The sequence below is a fragment of the Folsomia candida genome, unplaced genomic scaffold (genome assembly GCF_002217175.1).
Source record: "Folsomia candida strain VU population unplaced genomic scaffold, ASM221717v1 Fcan01_Sc010, whole genome shotgun sequence".
Taxonomy (NCBI): Eukaryota; Metazoa; Arthropoda; class Collembola; order Entomobryomorpha; family Isotomidae; genus Folsomia; species Folsomia candida.
This window is the reverse complement of record NW_019091202.1, coordinates 3,760,355-3,779,781: the sequence shown is the minus strand read 5'-3', so window position 1 is coordinate 3,779,781 and position 19,427 is coordinate 3,760,355. Positions and strand designations below refer to the sequence as shown.

The 19,427-nt window shown below is 35.1% G+C and overlaps 2 long non-coding RNA genes across 2 annotated transcripts; one reads left to right on the top strand and one right to left on the bottom strand.

Annotated features, from left to right (window-relative positions):
• The first annotated feature begins 334 nt into the window (after window positions 1-334).
• On the top strand, window positions 335-8,093 carry LOC110854742. The gene is made up of 4 exons (XR_002548366.2): window positions 335-506; window positions 708-795; window positions 1,070-1,211; window positions 1,315-8,093. It is a non-coding gene; the product is annotated as an uncharacterized LOC110854742 (long non-coding RNA).
• Window positions 8,094-18,709: 10,616 nt separating this feature from the next.
• Window positions 18,710-19,427, bottom strand: LOC110854706. The gene is made up of 2 exons (XR_002548351.2): window positions 19,078-19,427; window positions 18,710-18,963 (listed from the first exon to the last, which is right to left on the bottom strand). It is a non-coding gene; the product is annotated as an uncharacterized LOC110854706 (long non-coding RNA).

Genomic DNA, 19,427 nt, shown 5'->3' with positions numbered 1-19,427 from the left:
TATGCAACACTTATTCGTATCCGTAACATTACGTATGTATGTCAATCTGGGCTTGCCATCGGAACACTCGTATTTCACCGACTTCCTGACTCGCATCCAGCACGATGCAAACTAATCTCTGTTGAATCAAGGGCGAAACATGTATTGCAATTAGTCCACTGTCGTTTACTAGTTGATGAAAAATGAAACATTAAAATATGTAATTAGACGAGGTGACGAAATGCGTGAACTACATGTTTTTTGGGTGTAAAGTGAAACGTCTTGTCTATGTCCAATTCTGGTTGATATGTGGTGACGAATTTATTCGTGTGTACGTGGCAAGATGCTGCCCCACCCAAGCTACAGATTTCTTTATTTTGTGAGTCACATCTAACTTACACGCCAGAAAGTGACTACCCCGTTAATTCTTTAATGAAGGGGAAAATTCGAGAATAAATTTCCATGAAAATTTTGAAGTTATCAATTTGTCAAAACATGTAAAGCAATCAGCAGACGTGGATGTCAAAGTAAAGGAAATATTCAGAATTATTGTATCAAAATGGATAGAAATATTTTAATTATTGTAGTTTAAATTTTTCCAAAAATATTTTATTTCATCTGAAAGAATTGTACTACTTTCTTTCTTTCATAATTTTAACACATTTGTAATATGAGGTTCTATTAATTTGCTCATTATATCGATTGATTTCCTCAATTTTTTACTTTAGCCAAATATTTCGCAATATTCCCTGGATTTTTGGTCGACGGAAATATTTCTTACAACGTGCTGGCAGAAATGCATATTATACATATACGGTGAGTTAATTACATATAGGGCTTTACAACATAACGAAAATTTAATAATCAGACACCTTAGTTTTGATTCATAGTGAATTTTAAGGATTTTCTAGTAGAGAACTTATTTAATTTCAAATTGTATGGGGATTTATTAGTATTGATTACAAAATTTGTACAATTTATCTAATTCTTATAATGTGCTTACACATACATAATTGATTTATTATTTCAATAGATAAAATTCCGAAGGGGTGGAAAAATTAAAATTAATAAAGACATTTTTATTTTACAGAAATTCGTCTAACATGTTTCGACTTCTTCACCAACCATGCGAAACCTTTCGTAAATACGTCGACATATTTACCTGTCAAATACACACTCTTATGTACCTGACCCGATTTCCAAGAATTTCGTAAGATGATCGAATTAATTAGGTAAACATGTACATACTTATTTAAGCGAACTTATTATTAAATAATTGTAAATCACAATTTCAAAGACAAATTAATAAAAATTCTTCATTATTTAATCACTCAGGCATCAGCATTTCTTTGTTGGAGAATGGTTCAAAAATTTAAAAAATAAGTTGTCGGATGGACAATGCAAGAGACAGACACCAATTCCTGAGGCCCAAGTTAAGAATGCTCAAGTTACAAATACGTTTCAAATAGTGTAAAAATTGACAAAAAAATCTCGACGTACTATTTACATCTGTCGTAACTCATTTAAAATTTAGTTTAATGTACACTAATTTATTTAGTGTATACGTAGAGCCACGATGTGAACCAGGAAGGGTCATGCATATATACATTTATGTGAGTGAGAAGTTATCTCAAAATCAGCTCAAAATTAGCCTCTCACGAAAAATCAAAAATATTGGAACTTAAATATATACAGCGTTACGTAATTAATTTAATACATGTTATCCACTTAACTGTTCATCTCAGGCAGACCTTCTTGCTAAATAGTAGCTTCTTCGGTGGCATGATTGAAGGACTTTGCAAAATATGTAAAAGTGCAACGTTTTTGGACAAAAATGCGGAATTTGTGAGTAGCAGATATTTTATATTTTAAGGTGGGGGAAAATTTCCAACTCTTGAACAACATTTTCATATAATCGTCGTTGGGAAAAGCAAGATCAAATGTGGGATGACTGTAATTTCTGTGTCGCTTCAGCGACTAGTGCCCAAGGCATTGCACACGAGAGAGATAATCGCTCATTATTAAGTAGACTCGGCTGACTTATCAAGTGTTACATTGTATTTAGAAGATGGACGTCTTTGGCGTCGTATGATTAGATTGCATTAGATTTATTTTCTCTCATGAAGTTTTCATTGCTGTCTGTAATAGGAGTGACCACGCTACCTATCTCGTCAACGTAAGAGTCGTCGCATAAAGAAGCAAATTTGATTTTCTGAGGATTAACATGAACATAACCGTATAATGAGGGATAAAGGCGCTTTGTTGCCGGATTTACCCATATAGTTCCGTCCTGCTATCTTAGAATATAGAATCCGAATTGAGTTGTTCAGCAACGTGCAGAATGGCGTTGACAAATCCCAGGCCCGTCAGACAGACCTTCAGGTCTTATCTTGCGCATAACGTCAGTGCTGGGTACTGTAAAAATGTTATGTATCCGACGAAGCGGTGGAATGTCACGATGGTGCTGAATATGCACTTTCGGTCTTCTTGAGGGCTTCAGTTTTTCTTTTAATTTGTCTCTTTGTCCCATTTTGCTGGTTTACAAGTTCTGATTGTTTGAAATAATACAAACTTTCCAGCTAGGGCACATTCAAGCATAATGTCTTGCTCGTATTTATCAGCCAACGTGGCCTGCGTCCAGTGTCGCTCTAGTTGCAACTCTTCAAGGGGGTTCACTACTTTACGTAATTATTCCTCAATGGATGACATATGATGTTGGAAGTGGATTAGTCTCGGTTTGCACGGGGTAACTCGGGTGTACTTGTTTTTTTACTTTTCTTATTTGCGTGGTCCTTTGGGGAGATTGATTATTCCCTTTTGTTACGCGGAAGGATCCGAGTATGTGGGACATACAAGGATCTATAATTAGGCGCTGATACGACGACGAGAAAGAGAGAGACAGAGGGTGTTCAGTATGGATTTAGGGTTAGGATAAGTGTGGTGTGGACCACGGTATTAGTTAGTCGTGGATAAGTTAGGATAAGTAGTCAGTAAGTGGAATGGAAATAAAGGAAGATTACAAGGAAGAATAGCCCGAGACCCCTTATTTCTCAACCCACCACCATCGATCTCGCGTAACATGGGGGCTCAACCCCAGTTGGACCTTCCTGTGGGGACGTGCCTCTGGGGCATCGTTTCCTCAGGACTCCAACTCGGACTCGGTCTGGAGACGCGACGAATCTACTGCGGTGGGGAAATCTACCTAAGGTTCGGGTATTAAAATTCCTTGTTCCTTAAATTGCACTAACACGTAACAATAAATAATTGTCTTACAATTCGACTCGATAATAATCGGTATGTACGGGTATGAAGTTGGCATTGTTCAGTAGATATATGAGCAGTTCTGGAAAATCGTATTGACGAATTGGAGACGATAGTCTCACTATTCATGTCAGTGCGATTGGCAGGAACTAGCTCATTTTTTAATTTTAAACCGTTCTGGGGGAGGAGGTTGTTCTGGTCTGGTGGGGAGTTCGATAGTACTGCCCTATCGGTCAGCTGCAGCTAGCTTACCTGGAGCGGATTGGTAGTTTATTCGGAAAAATATTTGCCTTCATTGTCACCCCGTATTTTTTTGTGTGGTTAACTAACTCGAGTAATATTGCATAATAATGCATAACCAAGTGTGTTACTAACTTTTACGGCATTAAAATGAGCAGAGCACGGTTAGGTATTCATCTTTAACTATCTTAAATTTGGGATAAAATTTATTGGCAAATTTTATTATGCATATAATATAGGGGTACACGGAAATTTTTGAAAACTTCAGCAAAATTTTGGGAATCTCATAATTCATGGTATTATTTAAAATATATATTAGACTACATATCTCATCCGCCCCATTTTTAGGAATTTATGCGAATAATTTATTAAAAACTTCAGGAAATCATATCAATACGTATGTACGGGTCATATTTTCTAGTCATGCGAGAATAAATTTTTAGTACAGTAGATAAATATTAGCAGATAAATATTCGATGTATGACCGGGTGCATCTCTATACCCAAAAATAAAACTGAATGTGGCAAGTTAAAAATATATGAGCCGTTTTCCCCGCATAAACAATTCGACTTTAGAGCAGCAGGAAACCAACATTTAACCCATCTTTGACGTAAATCTAAGCCCAGAAATGCATCGCAACCTTCACAGCACACACAAAAATAGATCACTAGTATGGCACCCTAAATAATAAGTTGTTTGCAAATTCTGTTCTTCAAATTTCTTGTGGGCACCTTGATCATTTCAATTATTGCAGTGTAATGCATGTATTCGTTCCTGACGTTAGCAGATGTTCTGACAAATTTATTTTTGTCCATGTCCAGAAAAGGAATTACCTCATAAATTCTTTGTGTAAACTTTGACAGGCTGATAAATTTAGCTTTCGCAAGCATTCACTACTAGCACAAATACGAAAAACGCCATACGAAATAAATAAATATATATATATAGCTTTGTAATGTACTAGTAAGTTACAAAGTGGAACGTGATCCGGGATCCGACTACGTCATAAACCCACGAAAGTGGAATTTTATTTTTATCCCAGAAATTATCACTCACTCGTTTCTTCCCGGCACTAAACAAAACAAGAGTAAAGTTGGCAAGGATTGTCGTTCTTATCGTTCTACTTAGGTACATACATACAGGTATTAGTCTCGGGGTTAATAATGTTCATGCATGCAGTGTGACAGTGACACTGTAACTGCATTTTGTACGCTTAGCCTAGGCCGTACCGATTCTTATTTTCCCACAAATCGTCAGGGTTCAAATGGACGCATTTTTTATTCGGACTCAAAATACTGGATGAGACGGGTTTTATTATATCATTACTTTCACCCGTATACATATCATTCATACACCAGGGCGGCACCGTAGTTTTAATTACATAAAATCGCAATTTCTTCGCATCATTGTTTGGTACAACTGGCGTAAAATTAATTAACAAAAGGGGAATCGCCAAAAAAAGTAGGTACAAAATAATCAGAAATTTAGCAATTGACAATGATGAAAATTTGAAAAAAAAAGAATTGGGTTCATACGTTTGAATGCATTTCATAATCTAAGGTCGTGCACGCACCATATTTTCTGGTTATTTGAATCTGCTGAAATTTATATAATATAATGTGGATAGTTTCTGCATAACAAACGATAAAAATAAGCCAATTAGAAAAAAAAGGTGAAAAAGTCACTTTCTCCGTTCACCATTTTCTTAATGTGAGTTCATATTCACACATATATTGGTGACGACATGCAAGCACAATAAAATGGAAAAATGATATAAAAAGGGGACTAGGTAATCAGTTGCAGTGGTGTGAGAGCTGCAATAGATTAGGAGGAAGCATAGTTTGAGTCAGACGTGACTTCGGCCGTGGTCCACGTGGTAAATAGAAGTAAGAAAAATTATGTAAATGCATGGAATATGCATAATAACTGGCAAAATCACTGCAGATGAAATTGATAATTCCTGCAAAATATAATAATTCCTGCAGAGGATATCATTCCTGCAGAGGTAATAGGAAATTCGAATTCCGGTCCTAAAGGGACGCGTGTTTGACCTGGTCGCGCCAGGAAAATCAGAAGGGGACTGGTCGCTACAGTATCTCTTATCTGATGGGTTTCGTAAAGATTCACAATTTATACGAAAATTGTGCATGATACATTCCTCTCATTATTAAACACTGAGTAGAATAATACGTCATAAGCTAGATAGAAAAATGAAGCTGTTTCGCGTATATGTACATATTCATCATCTCGTTGTTTTTAAGATTTTAATGAAACACTTGTGTGCTTAGAAAAATTGAGTTTTCATACTCGATTAGTAACCCAAAATGGATCAGTATCATAAGTATTCTTCGGTCAAAAGAATACTTTGGATAAAGGTCAATGTTTTATTCAGAAGGGCTGACCACCTTACTGCATACAAACAAAATCAAAATCTGCACCACTTTACATTACTTCTTTATATGATAAGAAAACGGGTTTGACAAAAGTATTGCAAAATCCCGACTCAATAGTTATCACTTGAAGCAAGGTGTATTATGATGGTTCCAGAAAAGGAACACGTGTCTTGCTGTTGCCTTAATAACTAACTACATACATACTTATTTATCACAATTCATGAAAACTAGGTCCTTTTATACCCCTATCGATAATCTATATTATATGCTGGAAGTGTCTGTCGGCAACGGAAGTGAAAGCAAATGTTCCGCAACGGAAGTGAATGTGGAGAAAGTGATTTGCATATCAACTGCGTTGGAAAGTTGATAAGTCAGTTATCTCCTTATACATCAACTTCCATCATCTTCATCAACTCATTGGTATTATATGAGATGAAAGTGATGATCATCACTTTCACGTTCGTTGCGAATTCCTTGGACTTCCTCGGCGACAAAGGATTTCAGCTTACAATACAACTAAAATATTTAATCGGTTGGAGTTATCAACAATTCCATCCAATTTTTGTGAAAGTCAAATCAGCCCTCGCCCGGCGGGAGACGGGCTTATACGCTAGTTAAGAATATTATGATCACCTCCATTTTGTAAACTTCGTAAATTTTCGTAAATTTGGTAACAGCGTAAACCGAGTAAATGGAGTTTTTTATGTAACAAGTACCTATCATCAAATTGTATAAAAATGCACAATGGATGGATAAGCTCACTAGTAATTTTTAGTTCACATTTTTGCCAAGAATTTAAAAAAAATAAGTTGTCAAGAAAAATAAACGTATCATGGTCATCTCATGGAACATATGTACAGAAATGTGGAACTGAATTTGGTTAGGTTAGGTTCAGTTCACATTATAAAGTTACCAAATAACTTCAGAATTAAATTACTTAAATATTGGAACTAATGCTGGCTTATAATTATCACACTATTATTTTAAGTTAACGGTTTTGAATTTTCAAAAAAAATATTTCTACTTACAAGGATTTTATTATTTCCATCTAAATTTTTACTAGTTTCTTCACAATGGGCGGACTCACGTCACTTGCATCATACATGCAAAATATTTTTATAAATTAAAAGTACTTATGAATTGGATAGGAAAGAAAGAATAAAACTTGAAAATTTTGAAGAAATCCATTTCGTTGTGAAGGCATCCCAGGTGTAACGTAATGTGCGGATGGATCGATTATTGATTAATTGAATAATTTTGGGTCTCCGACTGGTTAATCGGTCAAATTAATCGCTTCAAAATAGCTCAATTATCGTTAATTCAATTAATAATTAATTCAATTAATAATTAATTCAATTAATATTTATCATATAATTTGCGATAGAATAAAAAATAATAATAATTTGCCTGTTTTATTGTTTGACAACGAGTGGTACATACTTTCTGTGAAATTTTACCAGATACGGTTCCGAGCTACCTGCAGGGACAAATTTACTAACTTTTTGTCCAAATTTTATATCAACTTTATCATGTCAATTATGCGTTTGAATTCAGATGCGTTTTAATTATCAGTGAAATACGGCGTCTTATAGGTAAAATTATTAGGTGTAACCAGAATTACATTTGGGGAAGATGACCTAAGACATCTTTTTAGAGTGTTGCACAGGGTTCTACGGTTCATAAAATGTGTCAGGTATTAAAATGGTAAAATTATTGTAATCTGTGGATTTAATTAAATCGTGCAAAGTCTCATAAGACTCAAACTTAACATCGACTTCAATTCTTAATTGTCCATTGGAATTGTTAATTTTATTCTATTTTCAGTTGTTCTGGTATCCTATAGAGCAAGACGATACCCTGCGATATCATCGTTTTTATTTACGAAAATTAATGTTTTCTTTTAAATTTCAGTTTCTCTGCTTTGCCGCTTTTAAATATTGGTAGAAATTGGTTACGGGATAAGTTATCTTATTTATAAATTTATCTTTTTTGCATAACAATTTCCGAATTTGGTCTTAATTTTTGTCGTTCAATTTTGCAGCCGTACTCTCCTCTCTCTCTTCACTCGCTCAATCTCTTTATCTTCAAATAATAATAATGTAATTAGTACTCGACTTTATAAAATTTTATCAATTTGTTGCTGTTCTATATTTAAATTGTGATAATGAATGTCTCAAGTATTTATGAAATTTTATAAACAATGCATATTGTTACGATTTAGCTTACTTATAGCTGTTATTGCCTTATTAGCTCGCCCTGCGTAGCACGAGAGCTATTGAATTCCTCGTGTCCGTCCGTCCGTCCGTCCGTTGACGAGTTTTTTGCATTAATTGATGCGATTTAAAAAGTCCCTGGTCCATTTTTTCATAAATTAATAGCACCGTTAGCATCTGACAATCGGAAAAACCAAGTGATGCGAAAGAATTGGGGGATCTGATTCATAAAGCACCAATAATGCATACTAGACGGCGGATTGTATTAGACAATTTTGACATAAATTTTTCAAAATTATCGTTGATCGTTGGTAGGTAATTCTGCACCAGTGATGCACAATTTTTGGACTTTCCTCGATGCATAATAATTATTGATCTATTTTGTTTAATTTTTCTGCACCATTGGTGAAATATTGCATAAACATTATTTATCTACTTTGTTGGATTTTTCTGCACCATTGGTGCATAATTGCATAAAAATTATGCACCTATTTTCTTGGATTTTTCTGCACCTTTGGGGCAAGTTATAACCAAATCATTATTACAGGGTGAGCTACTTGTAACGTTACTACGGTCAGACTAGCTGAAAACCGCACTAATGTTGCAGATTAACCGATGCATACAAGTTGTTGGATCTGCCATCCCTTACCCTTGAAATCATGTCAAATTTGTGTTCAAAATTTCCCCATTTTTTCTGCGTCATTAATGCAAAATCTAATCAAAATCATATTTCTATTTTCTCCGCTTATTGTGTACCATCGGTGTCAAGAATCTGCCACAGAATTTTTGAAAATTCAGAATAAGTTTTCTTGGCCTGATGTTTGTTTCGTCTGCCACATGACGTGATCATAGTTACAAGTGTTTTAGATTAAATGACGTAATTTCTATGCATTTCTAAATGACACTTTTTGACATGATCCCATATACATTTAATATCGGATAAACGCGACTATATCGACGTGAATATATAAGGCGAATATCGTCGTCCTAATTCTAAAAACCCCTAAGTGCAGTCTCATCTTAATTTTAAATAGCTCTAAGTGAAACTGCTTCGTAATTTTAAAAAGCCCTAAGTGCCGTACCTCGTTAATTTTAAAAACCCCTAAGTGTATTTTCGCATTAATTTTAAAAAGCCCTATGTGATACATAAAAACGAGTAAAAAGCCCTAATTGCAATTCAAATTTAAATTTTCAAATTATGCATAATTATGCATAATAAGATGTGATAAAATACTATACATGGGATAAACTCAAACTGTGTGACGTTTTTTGCAAATTAAATTTTGAAATTAAATTTTGATTCTGCCATTCTTATATGTTTTACAAAGGACACTCACGAAATATAGTGGACTTTTTTAATTCTCACCTTCACACAATGTATTATTCGACCTTATAGTGTTGCAAAAATACCTGAGGGTGTGCCAATATCAAAATATATTTATGAATGATGAGTGTGACCCAGGAAATTCATTTCAAACAATTTTATCGACCACACCCCCTATTGGGGGGAGTTTCTGCCCCAGGGGTGTGGTCGTCATATTTTTATATTTTTGTACTCAGCAACTCATACTAACCCTGAATTAAAATTTTTGAGGATTAAAAAAATTTTCTGGCCGAGATGTAACCGTTTATATATACTAAAACGCGGGTTTTTTGGCCACTTTGAGTGGGTGTAACACCGAAGGTCGCAGCTACCCGACCAGGATATTTACGGTTCTTCATTCCTATGGGAGGGTACTACAATCTTGAAAGAAAGGTCCGCCGGGAACCTGCTACCTCCAGAGTTACACCCCCTCAAACTTTCTCAGGAAAGTGTTATATTGAAGTTACTAATTAACGTAGTTTTCAACAAAATTTTAGCGAAATTCGCGATGTAAAATTTAAAACACAGTTGAATAAGTTCGTTTGAATCCCAAATGTACTAAAAAAATTCGAAAACTACGTTAATTAGTAACTTCAATACAGCACTTCCCTGAGAAAGTTTGAGGGGGTGTAACTCTGGAGGTAGCAGGTTCCCGGCGGACTTTTCTTTCAAGATTGTAGTACCCTCCCATAGGAATGAAGAACCGTAAATATCCTGGTCGGGTAGCTGCGACCTTCGGTGTTACACCCACTCAAAGTGGCCAAAAAACCCGCGTTTTAGTATATATAAACGGTTACATCTCGGCCAGAAAATTTTTTTAATCCTCAAAAATTTTAATTCAGGGCAGGGTTCGCTACCCCGGGTTTTTGTGGGTTGGGGTTTTTGCGGGTTTTTGTGGGTTTTTGTGGGTTTTTCCGGGGTTTTTGTAGGAGTTTGAGGCAGATTGAAACAAAATCCCTTAAACTACAACGTAGATCAATGCTAATTAACTTTTCTGCTTCATCTTGAAATTTTGAGAATTTTCATTTGCGACTTGAATTGCCAAATATCATTACATATTTCCAGGTTTACATGTCAAACATGAATTTTCGATGTAAAAGTCCAAATCAATGATAACGGTTAAAATTGCATGTTAAAATTGTACACTAAATTAGTTTATCTCTAATATATAATTTTAGGAATTCTGGTTCAACCTGCCCCAAAATCTACAAAAACCCACAAAAACCCACAAAAACCCAAAAACCCACAAAAACCCCAAAAACCCCAGAAAAACCCCCGGGGTTGGGTTTTTCTACAAAAACCCCGGGGTTTTCCGAACCCTGATTCAGGGCTAGTATGAGACATAATTCAGGAGATTATAAACGTGTATGTCTTCTCATCAGTTTTCGACAAAGTTGGGGAGAAAGTGCGGATAAAAAAAATTACCAAATCTATTGATTATTACGATAATTTGACTTTTACGTATTCGACTATCTTCAATAGTTAACCTAATTCGGTTTGGAAAATTGTCTTTCGGTTAAACTTGCAATATCTATTTTCACTACGGAATCCTGTACTTTATCCGTTACCAAGTTGTAATGTTGAAACAATAATCTATTTCGTATTTTTATCTGACCTGTTATACATATATGGTACCTATATGACTACGCATCTCGGTACCCTCCGTTAAGTTTACGAAATAATTGCAATCTTTTCCTCATTCTGTATTAGCTTCAAGTATACACACGGATCTACGCGTCGTGACCCTCATATTTTCATTTAAAGTCGGGGGAGATAAATCCAAAATTGTAAAATCTTTTCATTGTACCGATAATGTGACCATTATGTATTCAATTACCTATTCCAATTAGGTTCCCCAGTGAAGATAAATATGCATTAATTTAATATCAATTATCTGACTATGTACTCCGACAACTTGTAATTTAAATAGTCATAATCTCACCTTTCTCCGATGCTATCAACAAATAATAATGAGAGTTGAGCGCACCGTCGTTGACACTGAGACGTTTCGATAGAAGACATCGTGACATTTCTCCTGGTCGTCAATCTCTTGACCTCGTCAACGATGTGTTGAATTTACACACACCTTTCAATCCCTTCGCTCCATCAGCCGAGACACAAAGGAGTGTGGAGGCGAGTTAACTCACCTGAAGCCGTATTATATGGGGACAGGGTCGATGAGAATAACTCCATCACCGACTTATCATCTTAGGATCCCCATCACCACTAAAACGAATGACATTACGAAACTTGACTGATAATGAACATGCATAGGTGAAATTTCGAGCCGCATTTTGCTTATTCAGCATCATCGTCATCTACACAAGCCTGCTCGTCACTTGGGACAACCAAAGCACGAAGAAAGTTTACCTGAACTACTCCAATGGGTCATAATATTAATAATAATTGTTTGTAATAATAATCTTATCAGATTATGCTTCAGAACCGTTATAAAACTATAGTAAACTGATATCCACACAATAACTGTATACAGTTATACACATGAAACCCGATGTAAAGAAATTATGACTGGAAAGTATCAACAATCCACATAAATTTCCATTACGAATAAACTTCAAATTATCAATGTTTAGTATAAGTACGTATATAAATAGGCGACTATTACACCGTGATTATTGCGTGATCTAATTAGAGAGTTATTTGAGTATTATGAAATATTTATGTATGTAAGTAACATTACAATATGTATGTAAGTCCGAGGAATAAAACAGCTCCTCTGGCCTACTTATAACCCCTCCACTTTAATTAGAAGTCGGCAGGGACCCGACTTATAGTTAACTTGGGGGGTGTTACGCGGAAGGATCCGAGTATGTGGGACATACAAGGATCTATAATTAGGCGCTGATACGACGACGAGAAAGAGAGAGACAGAGGGTGTTCAGTATGGATTTCGGGTTAGGATAAGTGTGGTGTGGACCACGGTATTAGTTAGTCGTGGATAAGTTAGGATAAGTAGTCAGTAAGTGGAATGGAAATAAAGGAAGATTACAAGGAAGAATAGCCCGAGACCCCTTAATTCTCCACCCACCACCATCGAAATCGCGTAACACTTTGTAGAAAATCTTTATTTATTGGACTGAAGAAGTCTGTATACGACCATCTTCATCATGTGGCATCATTACTTGTTTAGTTAACTGTAAGAATTAAGGATTAGATGAAAGGGCTAGGATTATTAAAGGATTAGGACTTATGTAAGGGATTTAAGGAACTGACTTTAACGTCTTATTAACCAAATTTGTTGATTTTTCGCACTTTAAGGTTGCTTTGTTCTATTGTATCAGACAGTTTTTCCCGTTTATAGTAGTGAATTTATATCGGGCAAAATCAACGACGTATGTACTCATGATTAACTATCAAGTTGTTCAGTTCAGTTCGGTTCAGCTGTGCAAGGATCACTATAAAAAATTTGATTAGCAGCCTTGATATTCTGTAGGGGTCATTCATAGTAGAACTGCTGGTCTTATTTTACCTAGAAAATTATCAAAAATGTGTAATCCACTCTTAACGCAGAATATAATGATACTTTTTATTTATTAATACGTTTAGTTATGTCAGGATGTTCTGACATAGAACTTTCGCTATCTCAATTTATAAAAATCAATAGCTCCATCAACCGTGCGTGGTATTTGTAATTCTGAAGCACGATCTTGGCAATCAAATAAATAATTTTTAGAATGTCTGTAGTCTTTATGATCTTGGATATCGGTTGACGTACGTATATGCATGATACTGTTTTCACGACGGCCTATTTTAATGTATTTTGACGCTAGTACGCAGTCCTATAATCGTGGCGGAAACGTGCGTGAGTAATTGGTATTTCAGGATTCCCTTTAGGTCACATAATTCTTCTGCAGCCAGCCTAGGTTGCGATTCGTCGTCTTCACTTGATGATGTACTTGATATTCCGGGGTTAGAAGTAGTATGTGAATCGGCTGAAGATGAACTGCTTCCTCTACTAGGAAGCCGTTCGTTTCGCGAAGTTTACAATGATGTACCTCGAGGCCCACGTGCAGGTCCTTCTATTTCTAATCAGCAAATGAGGTACACATGGGTTTTTAGTTTTTTATTGCATGTTTTTTGTCCACTGCATTTTTGATAGCAATTACTTTCACTACTCTTGTTTACGTTGTGCTTCTTACTTTCCGCACAAGGTATGTAAGTTGACCAAGGATGAACAAAACTTTATTATAAGTGAACGTAAAAGTTAAACCCCAGTGTTCGTTTGTAATGAATCACTGGGTATTCAAATGTCACGCTAATTAGTTGTCTCATGTTGTATGCATAAAAATCAATGTCTCCAGACATCATTCCTTCACTCCATTTATTTCGTCCTTTCTCGCTTTATTTTTGAAGTCGAAGTAAAAAAGTCTATGTCAATCTTCCTAATAAACCGCTTACACGAATATGCCACAATCATGATACATATGCAGATAATGTATAAAAGACTGTCAGGTTTTTCTGGCTGGACGCCGCAGCTCCTCCAACCATTCTAAACAACTTATGGATCAATTTCAAGTAAAGCGAGTGTTTATTGCGAACTAATTTTGGTAGCTGCGTTTTCGTGTAGATCCGCATTGGTTTGCCATCGCGATTTTAAATTGCACTTTTGTAAGCTTTAAAGTTTAGGGGGATCCACTCAAATCCAGAGTTCTTAAAACTTCTTTCTTCTTTAAACGTCCTTTCATTATAATAAATCGCGAAGAACTGCAGGCATTTAGTACGTGCCCAATGTTGGCTTAGAATGTAGTCCAGCGGTTAAATATTGTGACTAATCATGATAAACACTGCAGTACATAAATGTTTCATTAAATATGGACGCATATTTCTTTAAACTCGATCTAGTTTGAAAAAAAAGTTTGTAAAAAATCATGTGAACCAGAACAGGTTTCTAAATGAATTCAAATGCATGAACGGATTTTTGAAATGGATTTTGTTTAAATCATTTTCCAGTCTATGGTTGGCAATTCAACATTATAAATGCCAATGTCGTTCATTTACTTTTTACGTTCTTCGCTTCTGTGTCATAAGGAGACCATTTCTTGCTTGTCATTACTTATAATTGTCTCATATCAGACCAGACCAGATTAGAGTCTAATGTGGTCTAGTCACTAGACCAAACATTCAAAAACTTGTGGATTTTTTGTGCACTTAAATATCTCTGTTCATTACCAATTTAATTATCTGTTGCTTAAAATTATTGAATGAGAAAATGTAATGCCCATAGAATTAGCTACTGTTAGTTTTGAAATTTCAATCGGCATGAAGAGGCAAAATTGTATAATTTAAGTCAAATAATCTGGAGCTCAATGACAAGAAATAGGTAAATCCCGAAATCCCTCTGCAAGGATAAATTGTCGGATTTTAATCCTGGAATTACTTTTGGAGATTCTAAAATAATTTGAACCTTCTAAATCTAATACAATTACCTTCCTAGCTGCAAGATGTGTGACCAGATCTCGGAGATGCGACACTGTTGAGTCTAAGATACCTTAGCTGTCTTTAAATAAATCGTAATTAAAGCTCAATGTCGAGAAGACTTTTGTGTATATCTTAATTTCTTTGATCATATCTTCCAATGTGTTTGAACCTACATTAATTTGCTGTGAATTGGCTTTCAAGATCTCCTGAGCCATGGTGTCATCTTAGAGTTGGCGATTGACACGCGACTTTTCATTGAAATAAACTCTGTTAGCCAAAACAACTAACATAAGCTATTGGCCAATGTACAGACAGGCTGGTAGCAGGCCGGATGGGATGCTGTTGGCGAATTGTTATTGGGACGTCCAGATTATTCTCTTCAACGGTGACAATCCTAGTAGTTGCAGGCAAAAGTTGTCTATGCTTTTTACTTGGTGGATTCGGACAGCCCCGTCAGCCATGCATGTCCAGCTAATTCATTGACACATATTTGCTTAACTCGACGTAGCGAATGTATGTAAGAAAACTAAAAATATCTTAAACAATCAGAAAGCAGGAGAAAAGGTTGCAGTATGGATCACATCGCTCGACTTCATCCATAAATATCATTTCGTTATGGCGTAGGTCACCTCTACAGCCAAAGGAAACTGAATTGTGTGATGTGGGGCAAAGAATTAAATTCAACGAAGCTGAATTTCCTTTGGGCTCATGAGTCTGGAATAAATTGAAAAAAATAAAAGATTTAGCAGCGTTACTTAGTTGCTAATCTTACTCAAAGCGGTGGAAAATTCCACCTAAGTCTTGGCCAGTGAGACTAACTGGCCTTAGATTCAACTGTAAGATTTTTTGTTCTTGGAAGAGTAAATTCAGCTAGTCTTGATGACATTTTGAAACTGGAACTATAACACCCTAACCAAAATTTGGATTAAATCGAAATGTATGCATTCAGGAAAAAGGCTATGAGATGAAGGTATGCAAAAAGACTGATTCAGATAGAGAGCAAAAGATAAAGTTGCTCCATTTGTCTGTGAATCATTGGATTTACATATAAAATTAATTGTTTAGTGTCAAAACTAGTAAACGCGTGTAGGAATTATCCGGTGTCTAAGAAATTATAAATCATTGCCACGTAAACATGGTACAAAATAATTTCAGGCAGACATTGCTTCAAATACCAATCACAACTTTGTTTCCGCCCGAATTAACACATGCCCGAGTCCACATACAAAAGCATAAAACCTGCAAAAGTCTACGATTTTACCTCCGTTTTAATATATGTAGATCCTGTAATAAAAAACGTGCAAGAAAAATAATTGAAACTACTTAAGATCTAGTTCATAATAAGACTACAAGTTTATCGTAGACGTAGCCTTAAACCAACCATTTTATATTGTGGAAATGATTCCTCCGATTTCTTATTCCGAACATCCAGACCTGCCTTTCCTGCTATGAAACAACTTTTCTGCTATCAGTGTTCCTTAATAATAACGGTTCCACCGTTGCAATAACTCATCCTATAAAAATCGTACCGAACAAGCAGTTAGTTCAAGTATTTACATTAAATCCCAATGTTCTTTGTAATGAATAACTAGGGATTAAAATCCAACGATAATTAATTTTGCACATATCATGTGCGCCAGAAACAAAAATAAGTGCCTATTCTGTATTGGTTGTAATTTCTTAAATTATTTACTGTCCGTAATGTGAATCCCTTCCGAAATAAAATGAGATGTACCTGCATCCATCGGAGATTTCGGGGTTAGAATAGACAGTCTACACGAAAGGTTCGAAATGAAAATTAAACCCTAGCATTTCTGTGCTGCAAGTTAAATAGCATTTTGAAAGCATGAGCAACAAACATTTTTTTGTAACAAACACCAAACCCCACAAAATTATTTTTCCAACCTCGCCAACAAGACGGAACTCCTTGCTTAACATTTTTGTAAATATGGTATTCAGTGTTCATTTTCAAAAAGTTTTGATCAACTAAACTTGTGGTTGCAAGTGGATCTGGTCCTGTGTACAAAACCAAGACTTTCTACATCTTTCATCTGGTGGGTAGGTTGGCTCAATTTTTAGATTTTCTGGAAGCTAGGTAAATAGCAATTGTTTGCACGTAAGAAGAAATTTTCTTATGTATGTACATAAATACGTCATTCTGGTTTTGGGGACATTTCTTTTCACTTGTGATAGACGCGCAAAAATGTCTTAGATATCACGGGCAAGCTTTCTCTAGTGAGGTAACTCAAGGGAAGAATATTCATTGTCGTGAAAGGATAACTTCAACATTTTTGTTTTACTACTTTCTAGTCTTCTCTGAAAATATTTCGGAGCCGATTAAACACATGAGTTACTCGTCTGCTTTTCGTTTTTAGTCAGAAATTTTTCGAACTAACGAATTAGAGTGGACATCAAATTTTGCAGGTAGGAAATTCGGGTGATCATCGCGATCATCTGTGGTACTGACTGATCGCGTCAGGCATTGTGATGAGTTAGAATATTTGTAAGCATTGGCACAGTTTTTTTTCTTATGAAATTTCATGTCACCACTCTTTTTGAATTTCTTAACTTTTTATTTATTTATTCTATAGTATATTTTGACAAAATTACATAATTATTGACTACATCTAATTAGTAATCATAGCAATTGTACCGCACCAACACTAAATAATAATTTGGGGATAAGTATTATTCAAATGTGTACTTATGTAGGCACATGTTTACTAATAATTTATTCTGAACATTCTTACAAGGCTCCAGGCTCACAGAATCACAAGTTATTTTTGTATGCGAATACATGTACATATATTGCATACATGTATTGCATAAATGTCCAGTAGGCCTTGCAAATCACAAAATGAATAGGTTGACTAACAATTTAACTTAAATAAAAAATTTCCACCTTCCATATAATTATCGCACGGTGCATTTTATTCGCAAGACCTTTGAAAGCAAATTTCCAACAAAGTTACACAATCATAGAATTTCTATGATTGTGTTAATTAGTGATCAAATTTGTGCGTTCATAACATTAATAATTTATCGTGCATTAATTAATTTATATTACAAATATGTTTATTCGAAATACTCATTGTTCACCTGTACTGTATACTTCAGGCCGTAACTGCATCATGTATTGATAATGTTTGACATAATCTATGTACGAATCACGATGAGAAGTTTAGAATTATGTATTTAGCACTCCTCACTGTTTAATATAAATATTAGCTATTCAATAGATAATTTTTAAGCCAACTTTGTCCGATGGGTGATTATGTAATTAAAATATTAATTAAATAAAGACCTGTTACGGTGAGTAAACAAATTTGAGTAAAATTTATTCACAAGCTGAGAGATACGGTGCAAAGTACAGGGTAGCTTAAATGTCACGTTACGATGGAAAATTTTTAAATAGGAAAAATTCGCAAATCTCCATTGGTTACAGAAATTTGTCCTCTGAAATTCAATATTTTAAGAATTTTGCCACCAGTGTTCAATAAATTTTGATAAAAATTAATAAAAATCTCAATCCCAAATCCGTAACTAATGGAAAATTTACGAATTTTTCCCATTGAAAAATTTTCCATTGTAACATGACATTTAAGCCACCCGGTACATACAAATGGATTACATAAATAGTATGTACATATATGGAAGGGGTGGTTGGGTTGTTAAAAATCGACATTTGTACACAATGTGTTTTACCGTATGCATTTGTATAAACAGTAGAGCACAGTCTCGAATTTTGGGTATTTCTTCAAAATTAGCGATATTTAGAATTTCGCGCATTTCCTAAAAAAACAAAATTCAAAAACTGCATACTTATGTAAATATGTATATTTATTCACAACTTCAATTTCTAGCTTAAAAACATTAACTGATTATAAATTTGATCATTATTTTACAATGGCAAAGATAAGATCTGTTCTCGCTTAGCGAATACAATACGCCCGATCATTCGCCTTGCAATATCCGTTGCTTTTGTAGCCAAGGTTCTTGCAGCATTTTCGAACTGCTTCGTTATGAAGGTTCCCAGGTTTTTGGCAAGCTTCGTCACAAAGGTAGACGAAGTCGGCTAGATGAAGAAAAACAATAAAACGATCAGTCTTTGATTTCTTGCACATTTTCCACATTTCTTGCACTGGCAACGAACTAAAAGGTTTGATAATTATGTAACTAAGTTACGTACTTGGTTTTAATCCGTCTTGACTAATTGCAGTCGCTAAGGTGAGTGTTGCCACTAGAAAAATGACAACTTTAAAAGTTCCCCCCATTTCAGCTCTAAATATTTAGATTTCAATAAAATCAATGTACAATGCCCAACTTTTAAGTCTGTAATTGTGCTTGGTACATTGTACGAAAGAGATGTGATCTTTCGCCATTGTCAGCCCCGACTTTTATACATACGTATACATGATAAGACGAATGGGTACTTTTTATGCACATGTAAACATGCACACACAGAAATGTACATAGCTAGACGTATATTTTTCCAAGAAATCGGGCCAGGTTTAGTTATTGCTTAAGCACACAGAAGTA